The sequence below is a fragment of the Xenopus laevis genome, chromosome 6L (assembly GCF_017654675.1).
Source record: "Xenopus laevis strain J_2021 chromosome 6L, Xenopus_laevis_v10.1, whole genome shotgun sequence".
Lineage (NCBI taxonomy): Eukaryota > Metazoa > Chordata > Amphibia > Anura > Pipidae > Xenopus > Xenopus laevis.
Window position 1 is genome coordinate 5332219 of NC_054381.1, and position 21518 is coordinate 5353736.

General features: G+C 44.0%; 1 long non-coding RNA gene and 11 other non-coding genes across 14 annotated transcripts; all 12 read left to right on the plus strand.

Moving 5' to 3' along the window:
• Positions 1-12531: 12531 nt before the first annotated feature.
• Positions 12532-21497, plus strand: LOC108718667. Of its 3 annotated transcripts, none has more exons than XR_005961738.1 (13): positions 12532-12646; positions 14324-14398; positions 14742-14773; positions 15768-15830; positions 16900-16948; positions 17708-17740; positions 18156-18213; positions 18794-18868; positions 19117-19262; positions 19632-19669; positions 20277-20396; positions 20715-20748; positions 21312-21497. It is a non-coding gene; the product is annotated as an uncharacterized LOC108718667 (long non-coding RNA). The 3 variants fall into 3 exon arrangements; XR_001936043.2 differs by having other exon boundaries at positions 12535-12646; positions 19237-19262; XR_001936045.2 differs by lacking the exon at positions 20715-20748 and having other exon boundaries at positions 12533-12646; positions 19237-19262.
• Positions 13796-13927, plus strand: LOC121394931. The gene has a single exon (XR_005962102.1). It is a non-coding gene; the product is annotated as a small nucleolar RNA SNORA9 (small nucleolar RNA).
• LOC121394918 lies at positions 14434-14569 on the plus strand. The gene has a single exon (XR_005962089.1). It is a non-coding gene; the product is annotated as a small nucleolar RNA SNORA16B/SNORA16A family (small nucleolar RNA).
• Positions 15508-15641, plus strand: LOC121394920. Its single transcript, XR_005962091.1, has one exon. It is a non-coding gene; the product is annotated as a small nucleolar RNA SNORA16B/SNORA16A family (small nucleolar RNA).
• On the plus strand, positions 16029-16159 carry LOC121394929. The gene has a single exon (XR_005962100.1). It is a non-coding gene; the product is annotated as a small nucleolar RNA SNORA44 (small nucleolar RNA).
• On the plus strand, positions 17569-17638 carry LOC121394933. The gene has a single exon (XR_005962104.1). It is a non-coding gene; the product is annotated as a small nucleolar RNA SNORD99 (small nucleolar RNA).
• LOC121394934 lies at positions 18322-18391 on the plus strand. Its single transcript, XR_005962105.1, has one exon. It is a non-coding gene; the product is annotated as a small nucleolar RNA SNORD99 (small nucleolar RNA).
• LOC121394917 lies at positions 18904-19039 on the plus strand. Its single transcript, XR_005962087.1, has one exon. It is a non-coding gene; the product is annotated as a small nucleolar RNA SNORA16B/SNORA16A family (small nucleolar RNA).
• LOC121394919 lies at positions 19372-19505 on the plus strand. The gene has a single exon (XR_005962090.1). It is a non-coding gene; the product is annotated as a small nucleolar RNA SNORA16B/SNORA16A family (small nucleolar RNA).
• Positions 19867-19997, plus strand: LOC121394928. Its single transcript, XR_005962099.1, has one exon. It is a non-coding gene; the product is annotated as a small nucleolar RNA SNORA44 (small nucleolar RNA).
• On the plus strand, positions 20566-20636 carry LOC121394932. Its single transcript, XR_005962103.1, has one exon. It is a non-coding gene; the product is annotated as a small nucleolar RNA SNORD99 (small nucleolar RNA).
• On the plus strand, positions 21088-21219 carry LOC121394930. Its single transcript, XR_005962101.1, has one exon. It is a non-coding gene; the product is annotated as a small nucleolar RNA SNORA9 (small nucleolar RNA).
• Positions 21498-21518: the final 21 nt, after the last annotated feature.

A 21518-nucleotide genomic window follows, 5' to 3' on the forward strand; every position in this document is an offset into this window, starting at 1 on the left:
ATAGTCTGCTTGTTTACCAAAGTCTTGTTCCAAAAAGTTCCCCTGACCTGCGCAGTCGAGCTGATCCAGCCTCTTATTGGCACACAGAATAAAAAGGGGAAGCAGCAGAAGTATTTTTAGCTTTGTGGCTAACTGTCAGTTTCCTGCAGCTCGTTAACCCTTTCACTACTGAATCACATTTCTACTTATTTGTATCTATAGGCACTAATGAGAGGAAATCAGTACAAATCAAAATAAAGATAAGGCAGCATCCAATTAATTGATAAATCTCACCAAACAAATGTATCTTCGTGCAGTTTGCTCATCCACACGCTGTGCCGAGTTGGGCTGATTCAATTACTCGGCCCCTGGGACCTGCAGACCATAGAGGACAATATCATTGTACCAATATGGGATTTTCTGACCTGCCCTGTAGATATTCGGGAGGGAGCCATACACAGGCCAAGATGCTGCCAACATTGGTCTATAGAGGTTAAGGCAGCAGCTTTTTATGGCTGAATTCTCCAGTGGTATATTTCAGCTCTTATTAAACTTCTCCCATTTATTTCAATGGGAAACATGTGACGACATAATATAAACCTATAATATATATATATAATACACAAAAGCCGTGAATATCTTGTAAATTATATCCTTATAAACGGTGAGTAGTGATGTCATCAGTTATAAACGGTGAGTAGTGATGTAATTTCTGTCACATGACTCACTAAAATTTGTGTATTATAATAAATAAAGTACCCCCAATTGTAAAATATGAGGATATTAGAAGTTACCTTGGAGTTCCATGACCTGTATAAAAACACTCGGCCTTCGGCCTCGTGTTTTTATATGGTCATGAAACTCCTCGGTAACTTATAATATCCTTATATTTTACAAGAGGGGGTACTTTATTTACTATATATATAATACACAAGATCCATGAATATCCTGTAAATTATATTCTTATAAACGTTGCTTAGTGATGTCATTGGTTATAACCGGAGCTTAGTGATGTCATTTCTGTCACATGACTGATTGGAACTCCTCGGTAACTTATAATAGCCTTATATTTTACAAGAGGGGGTACTTTATTCACTATATTATATATACTGTAATGATAGAGGATCCGGCCCATGTACCTCATCATACTCTGGCTGATAATTTCTACTTTCTCTAGACTTAAACTGGGCTCCCTGTACTGCAGAATTTCATGTAGTTACTGTAGTTACTAACAACTACACTATGGCTGGGTCCTACCTAACAAATAAGAAAGTGCAGATCAGTCCAACTGCCCATTTATCAACCAGGGAGCCCTTGAGGCACAACTTTTCCTTTCCCTTTTACTGGAGATTTTTAACTACCCCCCTGAACTGCCCTGACCATGCCCTACAAGCCTCTCCCCTGAGCAGCCCAGGTAAGACTCTGCAACCCACCAAACCCTGTATATAAAAGCCATATGCAGAATAAATAACCATTTATGTAAGAAACACCCCAAGTCTGAGCTTGCGCCACCATTTTAGCTTCCTGATATTTCCGCAGGTTGAAAAGGAGTCTGTCCAGCTGGAGTGAAGCCCAATACAGAAGATTCTAGACACATGCTAAGTTATTTTATTGGCCTAGATATTGGGGATATTGTGCCGGATGATGAATTCAAATAGGCCCTAGCATTTCAGTTCCACATAGGCCCAATAAATAGTGACTATGGCATCTTACAGCAGTGCCTGTACTAGTTGCTAGAATCGACCGATTGCCTGGTGCCACCAATGGTACATAACTGCTGGTCTTGCACAGTGGGATCCTGTGGGGTCCTTGGGCCCCTCCCTATTGCTGTATTTTGTTCCAGTGCCACCCGAAGCACCAGACCTCAGTCTGCACCCTCATCTCTCAAATGCCTATAAGTTAAATATGACCATGACCCTCTGAGCCCCCATGTTAATCAAAAGGAGAGTCACTTTAAGCCGTTTAGTCTGACATCAGTAGTAGGAAAGCTTTTTGAATGGATAATTAAGGATTAGATACTTCATAGCAAATCATAATACTATGAGTTTGTGCCAGCATGGTTTTATGTGTAATAGATCTTGTCAGACTAACTTAATTTCTTTATTTAAGAAGGTGAGCAGGGACCTTGATTCTGGGATGGCAGTGGATGTGATTTACTTAGACTTTACTAAAGCATTTGATACAGTGTCACACAGAAGGTTACTGGTTAAATGAAGGAATGTTGGCCTGGAACATAGTATTTGTACCTGGATAGAGAACTGGCTAAAAGATAGACTACAAAGAGTGGTGGTAAATGGAACATTTTCTAATTGGACCAGTGTTGTTAGTGGAGTACCGCAGGGCTCTGTACTAGGTCCCTTGCTTTTCAACTTGTTTATTAATGACCTGGAGGTGGCCATTGAAAGTACTGTTTCTATTTGTGCAGATGAGACTAAATTGTGCAGAACTATAGGTTCCATGCAGGATGCTGCCACTTTGCACAGTGATTTGTCTAAACTGGAAAACTGGGCAGCAAACTGGAAAATGAGGTTCAATGTTGATAAATGCAGGTTATGCACTTTGGCAAAAATAATATAAATGCAAGTTATACACTAAATGGCAGTGTGTTGGGAGTTTCCTTAAATGAGAAGGATCTTGGGGTTTTTGTAGATAACAAGGACATTATAGACAAATAGCAGGGGACCTTTTTACCCATAAAGAGAATCACGTACCAGAGGCCTCCCCTTCAGACTAGAGGAAAAGAAGTTTCATTTAAAGGAACAGAGTAGGGGGTTCATCACAGTGAGGACAGTGAGGTTGGGGAATGCACTGCCGGGTGATGATTCAGTTAATGACTATAAGAGGGACTTGGATGATTTCTTGGACAGACATAATACAAAGGCTATTGTGATACTAAACTCTATAGTTAGTATAGATATGGGTATATAGAATTTAATTAAAAGTAGGGAGGGGTGTGTGTATGGGGCTGGGTTTTCATTTGGAGGGGTTGGACTTGATGGACTTTGACTTTTTTCAACCCAATTTAACTATGTAACTATGTAATTATGTAACAAGAGGAGCAAAACCCAATTAAGTGATGAGATTAAAGCGAATAAAAAGTGGAACTAAGAGAGATCGAGTTTATAATAACCAGACAAACATAATTTGACACCACAATGGGACTTTCTGTATCCAGAGCAACTTCCCTAGAGGCAAATAGGCATTAACCCCTCATGCTCCATACTTGCACTCGTGCATAGGGATTTGTACACAAGCTCAGGATTAAAATATGATTGTGAATTGTGTGTTTCATTGTTGGATTTGCCATTAGTGGCTGTTTTATATGCATTTATCTGTGCCTGGTTGCCAAAGCTTGCCAAAAGGTGGCCGAGTTCACTCTTTATCTGCAGGTCTGTTTGTGTGCGTTTGTTTGTTTGGAGGGACAAACAGTAACACGGGTGCTGGGAATGACGTAGGGGGTTATTTATCAAAATCCAAATTTATCTCAGTATTTTCTGCTACAAACTCAGATCAAATCTGCTCTGGTTTTTTTTACGCTTATTTATTATTAAATTTTCCTGAAAATTTGCTTTGCGGGAAATCTGATTTTCACAAATTTTTCAGACTTTTTTCATCCCATTTTCAAAATTTTTTCACAATTTTCACCCAAAAACTTCCGGGAATTGTCCGAAACCCAGCGCACATCAAATGATCATTGGGACTTCTCCCATTGACTTATATGCAACCTCGATAGGTTTGAGATGCCGGATTTTCAGATTCGGATTTTTCCATCCTCTGGGTTTAATAAATTCTGAAAAATTTTGATTTTTTGCATTCGGAGTTTAGTAAATAATCCCCTTAATGTGTGATGCGAGGCCCACTCTCCCTGCCTACCTCTTCCTTCCCTTAGATTTAAGGCCGTGGTTCTAAGGCAATGGCACAAGTATCTCTTACATTTAACCCTTAAAGCTGCCCATATAGGCAGATATTTTCAGAACATGTATTGGCTCCAAATAATCGTCCCAACCACAGTGATCGGATTTTAGTTGAGCAGTTGGTGGACTGGGGGGGTGTCCATAGATCAGGAGCCTAGGGTGCATTTGCCCGAAATACAACATTGACCGGAGCTAACACCACCCTGAACATGCCACAAATTTCAGAGACCCCACCGTGAGGGGCATCACTAGGGGCATCAGACCTGCACCCGGTGAATTGGATGCAAATGTTATTTTAAACACTCTGCCTGGAAATGATACAATTCCCATAATACAAATGTGAGCCCAGTCTGTAACAGATTTATGTCAAAACGCTAAGCATGAGATGAGGGTCCCCAAAAAGTTGTTAATGTCTGAGACCCTTGAGTCTGTCCTTTTTGCCTCTGCCCCTCCTGCATCTGGTTTCAAACAAGCTGAAAGAAGGAGAAGGTCTCATAATAGAAGGTTCCTCACCATATTAATGACTCATCCTCTTGGGGTGCTGGTGGGTGCAATCTCCACCTCTGTGCCACACGACATGTTCCCAAGAGGCAGAGCCGGGACAGCTGGATGGTGGAATCAGCAGATTCCTTGTCTGATTTAACTAAAAGACTGATGGTGCCCCCTTGCCCCGGTGGGCTGTGGTTAAAGGCCACATTTGCCCATTTACTAAAGCAGAGTTGAATGAAGACATCAGGGAAACATTACCTTTCTGTGTTCTCTCTTGGGAGACTATACTGAGGATGGAATAACGCAGGGAAAAATATGCGTCACTTCATTTTCCGAAGTCAGATGACGTTTCCTCGTGAGGCAATTTTGGAAAGCCAAAGCAGTGAGTGTGTTTTCCCACCGGATATTTCCTGATCACTTTCCCATTGCATCTGGTTATACAGGTGTTTCCGGGGGTTTCGTGTTTCTGTATTTTATCTGCACTACAACCAACTGTGCTACCGCTGACCAATAAAGAGGACTTGGCCACTTACAGAAGAAATGTCACATGACTCAGGGCCAGGGCCGAACTGGAAGAAAAAAAAACAGCCCTGGCAAAAAAAAATCAAAGCAGCCCACTAAGACCTAGACTGTGTTGCCTACTGGGAAGTGAACGTTAAGGCTATACGCCAGAAAGTCTGGGACACTAGACAAAAGGCGTTTCCTACCCAGATATCTCTCAGCGTAAACCCCTTGTCTAACTTTGGCGAGTCTCCAACCCCCCCCCTCAGTAATGCCAAACAGAAGACCACACACACACAGTCAGGACAGGACATAACCGTATCAGCGTCCTATCAACGTCCGAATACCCCACGCGCAAGTCCGCAGCGTGTTTTTGACCGACACTCACCAGCGAGTAGACCGCTCAGCTGGTAGGGAACTTTATGTCAATTATATGTGTCTACACCCACAAAGACCACCACACACCAACGAGTATACCGCTCAGCTAGCAAGGAATTTTATGTCTCGTGAATGTATCTACATACACGTCCCTGTCACTGTCATCAAGACTCTCCTGTTATCCAAATCAATCAGAAAGAGAATAACTGTAATGGTTGGCACCCTGAATCTAGAACCAATGCCAAGCACCTTGGTCTTGGCTCGTGCTTCTGCCTGTAGCAGCCGCCTTTGGCCTCGGGAGGAGCCCTCAGCTACTCAGATGCTGCCAGGTCTTAAAACGAGAGGTGAAAGGCGAAAGGTTCTAAACAAGCGAAGGGGCACAACTGTAAGCAAAGTCTTTTAGGCAAGAGGGTTGAGGTACAAGGTATAAGACAGAATCGTAGCCAGGACAGGCCGGGTCAAGGCAGGCAGAGAATAAGTGTAGTCAGGCAGGCAAGGGTCAAAACCGGAAGATCAATCAGAAGGGATTTAGCAGAAGAGGTAGTCGGTATTCAGGCAAGGGTCAGGATCCAGAGGTCAGAATAGTCAAAAGCCAGGCAGGGGTCACAACAGGAATCAAACAGGTTCATAACACATTAGCACAAGCTCAAATAGCACCAGGAACAAACTCCTATAACGGGCAAGGTCTGGAAGCCCTATTAAGCTATTTATACTTTTTGAATTTTGCGCCCTGGCGCCCTGACGTCATCACGCCAGCACTCCTGTGCCTTTAAATCAGTCAGCAGCGTGCCCTAGTGAGCAGGTGCCGAATGGCCGAATGGCAGAGACCGCAAGGCACGGCGGGCGTCCTTGCCGTCCCCCCACTAGACCACCAGGTAAGATCGCTACAAAAACACAAACCGGGCAATAGATAGTCTTATACAGGTTCAGAAAAGGCTGCATGCAAGAAAATACCTGTCTTTGCTGGCTGCTAGGAGTCGATTTAGACACCAGGTACGACCAACAATAGGTAGCAGGTTTGACACGAGTAAGAAACTAAAACATAGTTCTTACTGTGTCCCGGAGGTGATCAGCCCACGTTGGGCGCCAATTGTGAGAAGCCTGAGATGGGGTAAAGGTAACATATAATACGGGGCCCCCCTAATTCTCCGTACTCCTCTCCGTCTTCGTGTTTGGGGTGTGGTTTCAGAGTCAGACTGGCCATGTGCTCCATGAGGGTCGAGGGCATCAGGCCTAGGCCTTAGAGGGGGTTCAGAAGTCTGTCAGCGGGGGGGCGGGCCACAGGGGTATAGACTGGGTAGCTTGGGAACCAGGTGGTGGTGGGTTGGGAGGTCTGACTCCTACCTTGCATAGATTGAGTAACTGGACCAGTACCCGCCACCCTTCCCTGCACTCTATCACGTTTTATTCGATCTGCGGTGCAAAGTATTTTTTCTTGGATTTCTTGGAGTTGGGTTAATGTGCCACCAGTGGTAGAGGTGGGTTCTTGCCCCCCGCCGGATTCATCAGAACCCTGGTCTGTCACTGATATCATAATGGGTGCTGGGTTATGAGATGGTGGGGAGTACAGTTGGCCAGTGGGGGTCAACACGAGATATAGGGACATGGGTGTGGTATCAACAAAAGGGTTGTTTGGGCTAAAGGAGCCGCCATTTTGGGTGTTGGTCGTGCTAAGATGGCCACTGTTGACGCTGGGAGCAGTGGGAGTACAAAGATGGCCTCCATCAGAAATTGGGGCACTGGCTGTACTAAGATGGCCGCTGCTAACACTAAGGGTGGTGACTGTGTTAAAAATAGCCATCACTGGAACTGGAGGCGGTGACGGGAATTATTTTAGTGGCGCCATCATAGGGCGGTGGATGGACATTCGCCATGCAGAGGAAAGGTGGTTCTTTATGGTACAGATAGTTAATTCTGCCACTTGGTTCAATGATCCTTTGTTTGGACCAAAATTCTTTGTGTAAATCCTTTGCAACTTTGAACCAGGCATCAGCGGTCACTAAAAGACCTTTATCCTGGAGCAACCCTCTCTTCTCGGTTAGGAGAAGATGCCATTCTTCCGGCTGTAGCCGGGGGCCATTCTTGGTCAAATTGCATTCTTTGTCTAATTTATCATATTTCCTTACCTACTTCGTACCCACCCGGCCTGCCACTAACTCACATGCCGGGACCCCCTCACTCATTGTACTGTTGGTCTGTCCCATTACCTGCAAATCCAAACCGGGGTAGTGACCACGGGGAAGATAGCCACCATGGGGAAGCCCATTGTCGTTCTAGTACTCTCACATACACAATCGGGACATATCCTTTATTCTGGCGGGATGTATCTGGGTTGAACAGAGATCATTTGGTACCAACGTTCAACAAACGTCTTAGTACCTCGCACGTCACTCCCTGAGTGCACAGGACCGCCACGGGGAACTTCTGTCCTGTATTTATATGTGTTTAGTCACACAGCGACCGCCACACACCTGACCTACCACGGAGTTCAGTCAGTGGGGAACTTCTGTCCTGTGTATATACTGTATTTACATATAAATCCCTAAATCTGTTCAAAAGGTCCCTCCATTTTTATCCAAATCAACCAGAGGGAGGATAACACAAAACAGAAACCGGGCAACAGATACTCTTATACAGGTTATATAAGGGACCACAGGCAAGAAAATACCTGTCTTTGTTGACTGTTAAAGGCCGATATAGACAACAGGCACAACCAATAATAGGCAACAGGTCTGACACAGGTAAGAGACTAATAACATAGGTCATACCTTGTCCCGGAGGTGAGCAGTCTCCGTCCCGTCCACTACTGGTCGACCTGCGTCCTTGGCATCGGCCGATGGGCAGTCAGAACCCGTGGCCCACGCTGAACGCCAATCGTTGTGGACCTCAAGCAGGCCCTAAGAGTATCTATCCCCGTCCTAATTAGATTATACTGTGGTTCAAACCAGAAGAATCACACTGAGACAAGATGTTAAGGATAGAAATGCTTCTTCTGCTTTATTGTAAAGCTACAGAAATTTATATAGGCTAAATAGGGAATTGGGTGATAGCTCCGGATGCATGGGGTCTAGCTATTTAGCCAATAAGCATAGCATATACCACAACATGTCCTTATTCAGAGTGTTTGAGCAGTCTTCTTCAGGAAACAGGTGCAGAGTGTCATGACCACAAGCCGTTATGACGTGTACAGACTGACTCCTGAAGAGGTTCTAACTTGGTTTCATCTAGCAGTTTGTGATATTTGGTTTTGCAATAGCTGAGCAAGGAAATAAGGCATATAGGCAGTAAAATAGAGATTTTAGATATGCAATGGCTATAGTTCCCTCACAGTACCAGGTTTGACAAGATTAAGAAACTAAAACATAGGTCTTCCCGTGTCCCGGAGGTGATCAGTTTCCATCCTGTCCTCTATCGGTCGACCTGTGTCCTTCGTATCGGCTGAAGAGTAGTCAGAACCTCCACGTCGGGAGCCAAATTTGATAAGGACACAAGCAGTCCTGAGAATATCTATTCCCGTCCTAATTAGGTTATCGGTTGTGGGTGTACGCCTGGAACAATCACATTGACACAGACCGTTCAGTATAAAATGCTTCTTCTCTCTATCTTAATCATTAGTTACAAGCTTATATAGGGAAGTTAGGGTGTTGGGGGTGCATAACACACGTCACATTCCACAAGGCACTTGGTGATTGGTTCCACCCTTGTATGGTCAGTGTCGTGTGCAGAATTCCTCAGGGCTGTGTGTATAGTAGTCACATGTATAGTAGTCACATGTATAGTAGCCACGTGTATAGTAGTCACATGTATAGTAGTCACATGCATAGTAGTCACATGTATAGTAGTCACATGTTTAGTAGTCACATGTATAGTAGTCACATGTATAGTAGCCACATGTATAGTAGTCACATGTATAGTAGTCACATGTATAGTAGTCACATGTATAGTAGTCACATGTATAGTAGTCACATGTATAGTAGTCACATGTATAGTAGTCACATGCAGAGCACTGGTTCCCAAGGAGGTTTCTGCTTAGTTTCGGCTGTCAAGCTTAATGATAGATATATGTGTAACTGTAGGCCTGTAGCCGAGCAAGCAAAGATTACATGAGCAGTAAAATAGACATTTTAAACCTATGAAATATCTATTGATCCCTCACAAGGTATGGGATTGGTTATCTGGAAACCCATTATCCAGAAAGCTCCAAATTAAGGAAAGGCCGTCTCCCATAGACTCCATTATAATCAAACATAAATGTTTAAAAATTCCCTTTTTCTGTGTAATAATAAAACAGTCGCTTGTACTTGATCCCAACTAAGATATAATTAATCCTTATTGGAAGCAGAACCAGCCTATTGGGTTTGTTTAATGTTTATATGATTTACTAGTAGACTTAAGGTATGAAGATCCAAATTACAGAAAGATCTGTTATACGGAAAACCCGAGGTCCTGAGCATTCTGGATAACAGGTCCCATAGCTGTATACATGTGTGACATTGGCGACCAAGCTCCCCCACCCACACAAGCTAAAAAGAAAACATTGGTGGTCAGCCCCCCCCCAATAAAATGAGGGGAAAAAAGGTGGTCAGGGCCTCTGATAAAAACTAAAAACAAATTAGGTGACCAGCCCCCATTTCAAAAACAATTGGTGGACCGCTCCCTCCAAGTTAAAACAAACATTGGTGGCCAGCCCCCCTACAGGTAAAACAAAAAACATTGGTGGCCAGGGCTTTTAAAGAAAAAAAATATCACTGGTGTTCAGTGGAAACTTTTAAAATCTGGCAGTTACAGGTTCCAGAAGTGCTGACACCTAGTGGTTACTTTGAAGAACTACAGAGGAGCTGCAGTCATTTGAGAAATAGTGGTGACATCTAGTGGTGATTGTCAGCAACAGCAGCCTCATTAAATCGACACTATAGGGACAGAAAGGCTGTGCACAGAGGATCGTCCAGCCCATTTACATCACGGAGGCAGCGGCCCAACAGGCATTTGCCCGATTTTACAGATGGCCAGTCCGGGCCTGCTCCGGGCCTTGGGATCAGGTCTAGACTGAGATTCAAAATAGACCCTGGCATTTCAGATACACTGAGACCCAAACAGTCGCCACCAGCCCAATAAATAGTGAGTGTCTATTATGGCATTTTACAGCAGGCCCTCTGGCATTTGCCAAATCCACAAATTAATAGTCCGGCTGTTTGCCCATCGCAGCAGTGTCACTAGGGAGGAAGCAGACCAGTAGGAGACTTACTAACAAACAGTTTCATTATATAGTTATGAAAAATATGTTATGCCCAAAGTTATGGGGCCCTAAAATGATTTTGTTTCTACAGGGATATTTTGTAACTGGTAATTTTATGGTTAGAAAAAATGCATTGCGTGTTTTCTGTGGATTTTGTGTCTTCTTTGCCATCTGCTTTTGTGGGTTTCCTCTGGGTACCCCAATTTCCTCCCACACCTCCGAAACACACAGACAAGTTAATTGGCTCCAGATACAACTGCCCCTAGTGAGTGTGAATGTGATGGGGAACTTAGATTGTAAGCTCCACTGGGGCAGGGACTGATGCCAATGATGTTTATGCAAAAAAAGAAACAGTCAATCTCCTCGGATGGTGATGATGATGATGAAAACATGGGATGTATTCCAGAGACGACGTTATGGAGACATTTCCATACTAAGATGTACCACCATAAAGTGCTGCACTGGAACCGAGGTCCATTTAAACGCCTGTGTGTAACTCTGCATGGAGTGGAAATCTTGTTAGTGGTATTGATCATATCCGAGGACAATGGCTGGGATTGGGATTCCTGGGCCCACCCTGAGATCAAGGGAGATGTTACTATATGTAATAGGTGTCATATAGACCTAGAGTGGAATAACAAAGGAATTCGTCTCTGGCTTGTGCAACAGGAGGTCCGCTGGAAGGGTTGGACTGTCGCATTTGGGGCCCACCAGGCGCATTAACAGCGGGCGCCCGACCCACATGCGTGAACTGCTCCCGCACATATTTTTGATTTAGTTCTGGCTGATCGGGGAGCTGGTCTGGGCCGGCAGGGGCTCGTGAGGGTTGGGACCCACCGGGTTTTTTCTCGGAGTCCCACCGGCCCAGTCCGACCCTGTCCGCTAATACTCTGACAAAGTAGTCTGACCAGGCCGGGACTGGCAATCTGTGGGTTGTGGCTAATATCGAGGGGCTGCTGTAAGATGCCATAGAGAGTCACAATTATTTGGGCTGGTGGGGGGCTGTTTGGGCCTCTGTTAAGTTGAAACGCCAGGTCCTATTATGACTGTCAAAAAAAAGAAAAAAAATAGAAATTTGTGGCCCAACCATGTTTTTTTTTTGACTATGAAAATATTTCTACAATGAATCCAGAAGCTGAATGGACTGGGTGCACCTGTGGAATGTAAAGGTGCAAATCTATGTTTCTTTTGCATTAAAGGTCTATTTTGTATCTCAGTATTAACGTGAGGCCGACCCAGGTAGCTGGGATTGGATCAGTACCGTTCCCTATGTAGGAACCTGAAATTCAGCCAATAGGGGTAATCCAGCATATAGGGGTTTTTAGAGATGTTCAAGGGGTTAATAGCACAGAATACAGGGGAGAATCCATCCACATAGACCCCAACTCATACCCTCAGCTCATAATCACACCGAGCAGAAGATTCTGGTGACTTTTCCCCCCAACTGATTAAATAAGGGAACACAAATGTTCTGCACTTTTCCCTTTAGCCAAGAGCTTACAATCTAAAGGGACAGGGATGTAGGAATGATTTCTCCTTCAGTTCTATGGAGAGGTTTCAGTTTGTCTCTCTGTTACCTTTATCTTCGTATCTTCCCACGTATTCCTCGCGCCTTCCCAGACATCTCCTGACATCGATGCGGTTGGTCTATCATAAATTAAAAAGAAAAAAAAAACTAATAAAAAAGGACATTTCCAAGGAAATTAAATAAACTAACAGAAAGCAGTGACGCTGATTCTAAATAACAATAAAGTCTCATTTGTGCCAGTTGATAAGCGGAGGAATATTCAGCAGAACTTCCCATAAATTCCCTTTTTTTTTATTTCTATGAATTTACTGCGCCCCCTGCTGCCTGAGAAATGTACTACTCGCTTGTGACGCCGGAACATTCCAACTGCCAGATGCGAGGGGGGGGAGCATTTCTTCATTTTCATATTATTCCTTATAAATTCATCCATTTAACGCACGAGAAACCCGTAGATCATTGATATAAATGAGCCGCATTGCGAGGACAAGGCGTGAGACACGGGGGGCTGCTTCTTTATAGCACCGGGGGTTTATCGCGAGTGGAGCCGCCCGACAGGAAGGAAACCGCTGATCCCGGGACAGTTCGTTCCATTTCACACGAGGCTCAGAGCTGAGCGGTCAGGTGAGGAGAGCGGGAGACTATTAGACAGAATAAGAGACTTAGTAACTTTATGATATACATTCATTACACATATTCTATGATTATGAAGTTATTTGTATGTGGGTTGTTGTTGAAAGCAGAGTCTGTCCCTTTCTATTCTGTGCACTGGTGGGTCAGACTGTTGATACAATGTAGGACTGATTAACACTGAGCTGCTCAGGGAACCAACACTTTTGCAACATTGTTTAAAAAGTAACAACCAGGGGTTGTTCACCTTTAAATTAACTGTCAGTGTGATGTACAGAGGGATATTCTGAGACAATTTGCAATTGGTTTTCATTTTTTATTATTTGTGGTATTTGACTTATTTAGCTTTTTATTCAGCAGTTTCAGCCATTTGGTTGCTAGGGTCCAAATTACCCTAGCAACCATGCATTGATTTGAGTGAGAATTTGGAATATTAATAGGGGAGGTTTGGAAGAGAAGATGAGGAATAAAAACGGCAATAACAAATGTTTATCTTTATAGTGCATTTGTTTTAAGACGGGGTCAGTGACCCCCTTTTGGAAGCTGGAAAGCGTCTGGAGAAGGCAAATAATTTATACACTATAAGAAATAGAGACCAATTGAAAAGTTGCTTAGGATTGGCCGTTCTATAACATACTCAAAGTTAACCTGAAGGTGAACCATCCCTTTAAGCAAATGCTGTGTTCCTGCTTTTACTAATAACTTTGAAAGCACTAAAACCTTATTAATGTATATTGCTTAGAATTATGTTTTTTTTTAATTAGCCAATTTTTTTATTTTGGGGTTTATTTGCCCTTTAATGCATTTGTCTGTCAGGAGGGTGAGTGAGAGTTGCTGGTGGGGAGGAACAATGGAACTGGGTGTAGAACTCGTATAAGGGGCTGTATTTGGGGCTTTAGTTCCCTTCCATGACCAGTAGGGGCAGTAAAGGCCACATGGCTTGTAAGTGAGCTCATTGTTAGCCCTGGGCACGTGTAAGACTCACCCACTGCTTATAGTAGCCTGTGACTTGCATAGATCCATCTGCATGATATTCTGAGACTTTTAGGCCCGGCATTGTGTGTATGTATATGTGTATATATATATATATATATATATATATATATATATATATATGTGTGTGTATATATAATTAAATAAAGTGAGCAAGTTTCCAGCATGGTTGGGTTTGCCGTAGCCCTGCCCATTCCTGTAGAACTTGCCAGATCAGCACTGAGACGGTTTGAGGCCTCCTGTTGTCCCTCCTGCAGAAGGTTATAGAACTCTCGGACACTTGTTTTGTGTTGGATCCCACATTGTGTGTAATACTGAAAGTCTTTATTCAGCCTGGGGTTACCTTGACAAAACCGCAGTGTATATAGAAATCGCACCCTGAGCCGCACCCACACATTATACACTGGCAATGGTAAATAGCACGCACCCTATAAACTCCCATCAACCTTGTGCTTTATTGGGGAGTGCAATGTGTTTTCTGAATTACACTTGTTAGTGGTGGAAAGAGGCAAATCCAGTTTCATTTCATTCTGTACTGGCGCACGGGGGGGATATAAGGCAGGGGCTCAGTTCGGTTATGTTGGTGCCATGTGATCCCTGTGCCCCTTCTAAATACATAATGTCTTGATTTAGGGAATATACATGTTGCTTATTAAATGTCAACCTTGTCTGTTCCAGGTGCTGATGTTCAGCTGCAGTGATGAAATCTTTACAGAATATTCCAATGAGCCCCCAGGGTGACAGTTGCACTAGGTGGGTAATTTGGAGTTTTCAGTCTCTCTCCCCTGTGAGGCCCTGATCGAAGCCGGGTTAGTGGCTCAAGTAACTGACCTGGTCAAACAGAGGCCGACATTAAGTTTCCTCTGACGGTCGCTGCTCCGGCTGCTGTGCTGGGGATCAGCAACATTGAGGGGAAATACAGGCAGTGCTGGGGGGTCTGCGACCCTTTACTGTCCCAATGTCCCCTTTACTGTATCTCTGCCCCTTGTAGCTTCTCCTATAGAAGTGAGTTGCATCTGTACCTACTGATACTGAGCTGCTTTCATCCATAATCTTCCCCTCGGCCTCAATTCTACTGACTGTCTCTTTCCTTTAGTTCTAGGTGTCGTTACTGAACCCCAGTCACATGTAAGTACCAGTATGTCTGTGGGGGGGGATATATAGTCACATGTAAGTACCAGTATGTCTGTGGGGGGGGATATATAGTCACATGTAAGTACCAGTATGTCTGTGGGGGGGGGATATATAGTCACATGTAAGTACCAGTATGTCTGTGGGGGGGGGATATATAGTCACATGTAAGTACCAGTATGTCTGGGGGGGGATATATAGTCACATGTAAGTACCAGTATGTCTGTGGGGGGGGATATACAGTCACATGTAAGTACCAGTATGTCTGTGGGGGGGGATATATAGTCACATGTAAGTACCAGTATGTCTGTGGGGGGGGGGATATATAGTCACATGTAAGTACCAGTATGTCTGTGGGGGGGGGATATATAGTCACATGTAAGTACCGGTATGTCTGTGGGGGGGGGATATATAGTCACGTGTAAGTACCGGTATGTCTGTGGGGGGGGATATATAGTCACATGTAAGTACTGGTATGTCTGGGGGGGGGGGATATATAGTCACATGTAAGTACCGGTATGTCTGTGGGGTGGATATATAGTCACATGTAAGTACCGGTATGTCTGTGGGGGGGGGATATATAGTCACATGTAAGTACCAGTATGTCTGTGGGGGGGGATATATAGTCACATGTAAGTACCAGTATGTCTGTGGGGTGGATATAGGGATGTGATACAGTCTGTGTATAAGCAGCACGTCACATATAAATGATCATATACATGTGCAGGGGCCCAGGCTCTAATCCAAGCCATAGTGGCCTCTCTATAGCTGCCGTGGATAGTGAAGAGCCAATAGAAACGTTTCCTCGACGGTCGCTGGTCAGACCATTGCGGGCTAATCGGCAACATATCAGGAAGCGACAGTTGCGGTCACTCCTGTAGCTACTGACCCGCCAACCAATAGAAGTGCTCTGTATGAATGTACAGTGTTCTAGTTTAATGCTATTTTCATTAAAGTAGAAAATCGTAATTTTTCCCTAATTTTATTTTAGGAAGCCCAACGACTAAGGACCATGTGGCCTGACCATAGATACGAATATTATCTCCTGTCGCAGGTAATTGACATGAAATCTATTAGATCTCTCTTAGCTTTTCCTTTAACATTCCTCCTTTCCCACGTGCTGTTTAGCTGTAGGAAACCAGTCTGTAAATGTCGTATAGAAGTAGGGTGGGACTCAGGCAGGGGGTGCAAGACTGTTTCTGTAGGGTGAGGATTTGGTTGTTGGCAATGAATTCCTGCCCTTGCCCTTATCCAGCATGTTATCCGAGGGCCACGGCTGCTCCCATAGCTGCGGCAGCTCCAACAACATGCGAGAAAAACTGAGAGGCTTTGTCAGCTTGTGATTCCTTGTCCCACCAGCTGTCACTCTACTCTCATACAGACTGATTTTAAAGGAGAACTGAAGCCTAACTAAAGAAGTAGCTAGAAATGTTGTACATGTTTTGTGCTTCTGTACCAGCCCAAGGCAACCACAGCCCTTTAGCAGTAAAGATCTGTGTCTCCAAAGATGCCCCAGTAGCTCCCCATCTGCTGATTCACTGATTCACATGCTCTGTGCTGCTGTCACTTACTGAGCTTAGGGAGCCACTCACAATATACTGTACACATAGAATAGAAATGTCACAATATAAGGCTGATTAGTAATTAATACACATAATTACTACATGGCAGCACAGAAACCAGTGCAATTAGCATCAGAATTGAATAATCAGCAAACCTGTAGCATCAGCTTATATTACAGCCAGGGAAGCTCATTTTCTGCTGGATAATTAGTGACGAGCCCTAAGCTTAGCTTCTCAACAGCCAATCAGAGCCCACTGAGCATGTGAGTGTCACAGACACTTTCCAAGATGGTGACCCCCTGTGACAAGTTTGAAGTCCTGGATCATTGCTGCTATTGACAAGCTCAAACTTTAGCCTTGTGCAATAAGTTCACTATAAAATGCCATGTTATTTTTTAGACTTTAGTTCTCCTTTAAGGGTAATAAGTAAACACATGTTGTCACAGGCTTATTAACCAATGGGAATGCTATAGAGCAGGTGGGATATAAGTGAGGGTTACAATCGGTTAAGTGGATTCAGTACTTGCGCATGTTATTTTATTGTAATTCTTGTTCCTACAGACCTGGGCTCTCACTCATGCGTCGGATGAACTGCTGCCTCGTATCTATGGTAAAGAATCCTTTAATGTTCCCTTTTAGCCAAACTTGTCTCTATAGAGCTCCTCTATTTGTATTAAAGTGGTGGTTCACCTTTAAGTTTACTTAATGGTTAATGCTAAGTTTCAAATGGCCTTCATTTTTTTCTGCTTAAGTTTTTGAATAATTTGCCTTCTTACTCTTCCCAGCTTTCAAATGGGGTGTCGCTGACCCCATCTAAAAACGAAGGCTCCTCGTTTAGTTATTGCTACTTTTTATTACTCTTGTTTCTATTCAGGCCTCTTATTTATGTTTCAGTCTCCTACTCAAATCAGTGCATGGTTGCTAGGGTAAGCTGGACCCTAGTAACCAGATGGCTGAAACTGCAAACTGAAGAGCTGCTGAATAAAAAGCTAAATAAATCAAAAAACACATACTAATAAATGAAAACCAACTGCAAATTGTCTCAGAATATCCCTCTATCTACACCATACCAACAGTTTAATTTATCGATGGACAATCCCTTTAACGTCAGGGGCTGCCATTAATGGGGGATCATCAGCTTGGAGGTTATTCTGGCCAGTGTTTAGTTTGGGCATATTAGACCTGGTGGTGCTGCTGTAAAGTTTGTAGTTGAAGCAGTTGCTCCGTCTGGCTGTGCAGGGATGAACCGTTATCTGGAGACGGTTGGATGAATCTTGCGGATATGGGACTGAGCGCAGCAGTTTCCTTAGTCGAGGCCCCACAAGACATTAAATCATGTTCTCTAACAACTTGTCTGTTTGTCTTTCAGTGCCAAGTGGATCTCCCAGATGTGATGTTTCAGGTAAGACTTTTTGGTTTGGTATAATAAGTGAAAGTTATGCAGTTTCTTTTTGTGGCGCTGTTTAATGTCAGGCAGGGGGCAGAGGATACATATACTGCCCTGTGATTGGTTAATCCCGGGGGCAAGTTACACTGATGCAGACGCATGTTTTACTTATGTTTTGGGTATTCGGCAGAAAATTCCTTGACACCTCCTGATCCCTTTCCCATCAGATCTGCCTACCGATCTTGTGGTCAGAATAGGAGGGAGAGTAAATTGGTGCCCCCCATGCCCTGTTGGTATTTATGCTGAAATGGATGTGGGGGGGATCAAACATGATTTACTTGGCTCTGTATTCCCTAGAGCCAAACTGATTCTCAGAGCTGAAGTGTTTGGTTATTATAATGTCTCCTTATAATTGTCTTCTCCCCTCTAGGACGTGTCCCACCTTGGAACATTGCTCCGTTCTGATGCAACTGCTGCTCCTGGCTGAGGTCAGTTTGGGAGATGCTCCATGTCACTGGGGAAGGGTTGGGGCCACATGAGGGGTTGCTGGGAACTGTAATCTCTTGAATAGTGAAAGTTGAGTTGCCTGAGGTTGCACTGTGCGGGGATGAACCTTAATCTGGAGACGGTTGGATGAATCTTGCGGATATGGGACTGAGCACAGCCGCTGCCTTTGGTGAGGGACCCGCAGTTTAAACCCTACACCCCAGCAGTAACGTTGCACTATTCATGTCTTTAGCTGAATGTTCTCCCTGAGATCCCCTTGACTCACAAGAACTATAAAATATCCAATATCTGCCTGATTTGGGTTCTATCAGACTGGTGGGCCATAGATTAAATCATTCAGGGGCATAGAGATTTCTTGGACAAGAACCAGATCCACATGCTGATGCAGTTCTTGCCTTTTTTTAATACTTTAGGGCCTCTTAGATGGGCTGATCTACTAGTTCTAGAGGGGCTGAGTTAGAAGCTTTAATTGGTCTGTTTTGAGCTATGGTGGGCTCTGACATGTGCACTTTTAATAAACCACCATTATAGGAATTCTAAATGTGACATTTTCTGTTCCAGGTGCTGATGTTCAGCTGCAGTGATGAAATCTTTACAGAATATTCCAATAATCCCCCAGGGTGACCGTTGCACTAGGTGGGTACTTTGGAGTTTTCAGTCTCTCTCCCCTGCAAGGCCCTGATCGAAGCCGGGTTAGTGGCTCAAGTAACTGACCTGGTCAAACAGAGGCCGACATTAAGTTTCCTCTGACGGTCGCTGCTCCGGCTGCTGTGCTGGGGATCAGCAACATTGAGAGGAAATACAGGCAGTCCTGAAGGGTCTGTGACCCTTTTCTGCCCCAATGTCCCCTTTACTGTCCTAATGCACCAGTCTGCCCCTTGTAGATTCTCCCCTATAGAAGTGAGTTGCACGTGGGCATCGGTACCTACTGAAACTGAGCTGCCTAAATCTGGACATTCCCCCTCGGCCTGAATTCTACTGACTTGTCTTTCCTTTAATTCTAGGTGTCCTTACTTAACCCCAGTCACATGTAAGTACCAGTATGTCTTTGGGTGGATATAGGGATATATATAGCTGAATTACAGTCTGTGTATAAGCAGCACGTCAAATATAAATGATCATATACATGTGCACGGGGCCCAGGCTCTAATCCAAGCCATAGTGGCCTCTCTATAGCTGCCGTGGATAGTGAAGAGCCAATAGAAAAGCTTCCTCGACGGTCGCTGGTCAGACCATTGCGGGCTAATCGGCAACATATCAGGAAGCGACAGTTGTGGCTCTAGTTGGTCACTCCTGTAGCCACAGACCTACCAACCAATTGAAATTCACTGTTTGAATATACAGACTTGGTTAGGTCGGTATTAAATATTTATTTTGCTATAAATGTCTTTATTTTTAGGAGACTGTTGGCTAATGAAACCTGTGAGTCGACCCAAGGTAGGTTGATCTGCTGTAGTCACTAAGCTTGTCTCCTATCCCTTAGCTTCATTAGTCTTTCCCTGGGTGCTGCGTTGCTGATCCCTAATCGTTAATATAAAAGTATGCTGGGTGCCACCCATAATTCTGGGCCACAGAAGGTTAACCTTGGCTCTATGATTTGGATGTTGGCAATGAATTCCTGCCCTTGATTTATCCAGCATGTTATCCGAGGGCCACGGCTGCTCCCATAGCTGCGGCAGCTCCAACAACATGCAAGAAAAACTGAGAGGCTTTGTCAGCTTGTGTCTCCTTGTCCCACCAGCTGTCACTCTACTCTCATACACAACCTGCCCGAGCGCTGACACATACACCTGTGTGGCACCTACATAGGGGGTCAGAATAACTGCGAAGAGCCAGAAGAAGAGAAAATATTTTAAAAATGATAAATGAAGACCAATTGAAAAGTTGCTTTGAATTAGCCGTTCTATAACCTACTATAAGTTAACCTAAACCGCCCCTTTAAGTGCCATTTAAATTAAAGCCTTTGGATCCGCTGGAGCCAAATTGATTCTCAGATAGTTTTTATGAAATGTGCTTTATATTTAATGTCTCTGCTCCCCTCTAGGCTGTGTCCCACCATACAACGCTGCTCCATTCAGATTTAATTGCCATAAGGTCATGTGACTTCTCCTAAACTGCCTTCAACCAGGCCAGAAAGGGAAAGAACTTGAATTCGAAACCAGCAGTAAGTGTTTTTTATTACACTGCTAATCAAGCTGCATGCGCATTATAATGGGGTCACAATGTCTGCACCAGGTCCTGTAACCCATAGCAACCATATGGTTCTCTTTGAGCCGGTGACCTGTAGATGCTCCATTACCCCATTATATAGTGTTTGCTGGGAAAGGGAGGAGGCTGTGCGTGGATGAATCTCTTTTCTTGAGACTGTTGGATGAATCTTGCGGATATGGGACTGAGCGCAGCCACTGCATTTGGTGACAGTTCTGCGGTACTTGAGCCCCTACAAATCGGCTATATCTTTTTCTTTCCTTCTCCTCCCAAGGCTCAATGGATCACTCGCAGCTGGAATATTTCCGGTAAGCTCATTGGTTTTCTATAAAATAGAAGGAACTAATAACCCAAGTTATCTATGTCCCTGGCAGGAATAATTTTGGTTTGTTTGTTGCGACATTAACCCCAGGAATGTTGCATTACTAGAACTGGCAGTTGCATTCTTCCCCTCACGCACCTCATGACTTGAATCCTGGGGTAGAACCCAACTCGAATTACATTAAAGGGGAAACAGCACCCAAAAAAAGTTTTCATAATGAAAGAAAATCATTCCAAGCAACTTAAGCCATTTGTCCCTTTCTGTTCTCTAGTTGTGACTCATGATTAATATAGCAGAAACCCCTTCTCCAGGTTTTGACCCCCTTGAGCAAGTTTCCAGCATGGTTGGGTTTGCCGTAGCCCTGCCCATTCCTGTAGAACTTGCCAGATCAGCACTGAGACGGTTTGAGGCCTCCTGTTGTCCCTCCAGCAGAAGGTTATAGAACTCTCGGACACTTGTTTCCACTAAGTAGAACAAATAGTGTTTGTGGTCTGACTGTCGGCTACAAACTGGCACTTAGTATAACTGAAGGTTCTTCTATTTTTACAGCCACATTTGCTGAATTGATGCTTAAAGAGAAGAAATCCGTGGGCAGAGATACAATCTCATCACTTGGAGAGGGGAAGATGGATGTTTGATTCCTTGTCTGCAGCAAATAAAATAACCTGTATATTGGGTGCCCCATCTAGATTGTAAAGCTCCTCTTAAGAACAATAAAATTTAATTAATTGTAAAGGACTTGCTTCTTTTTTTTTT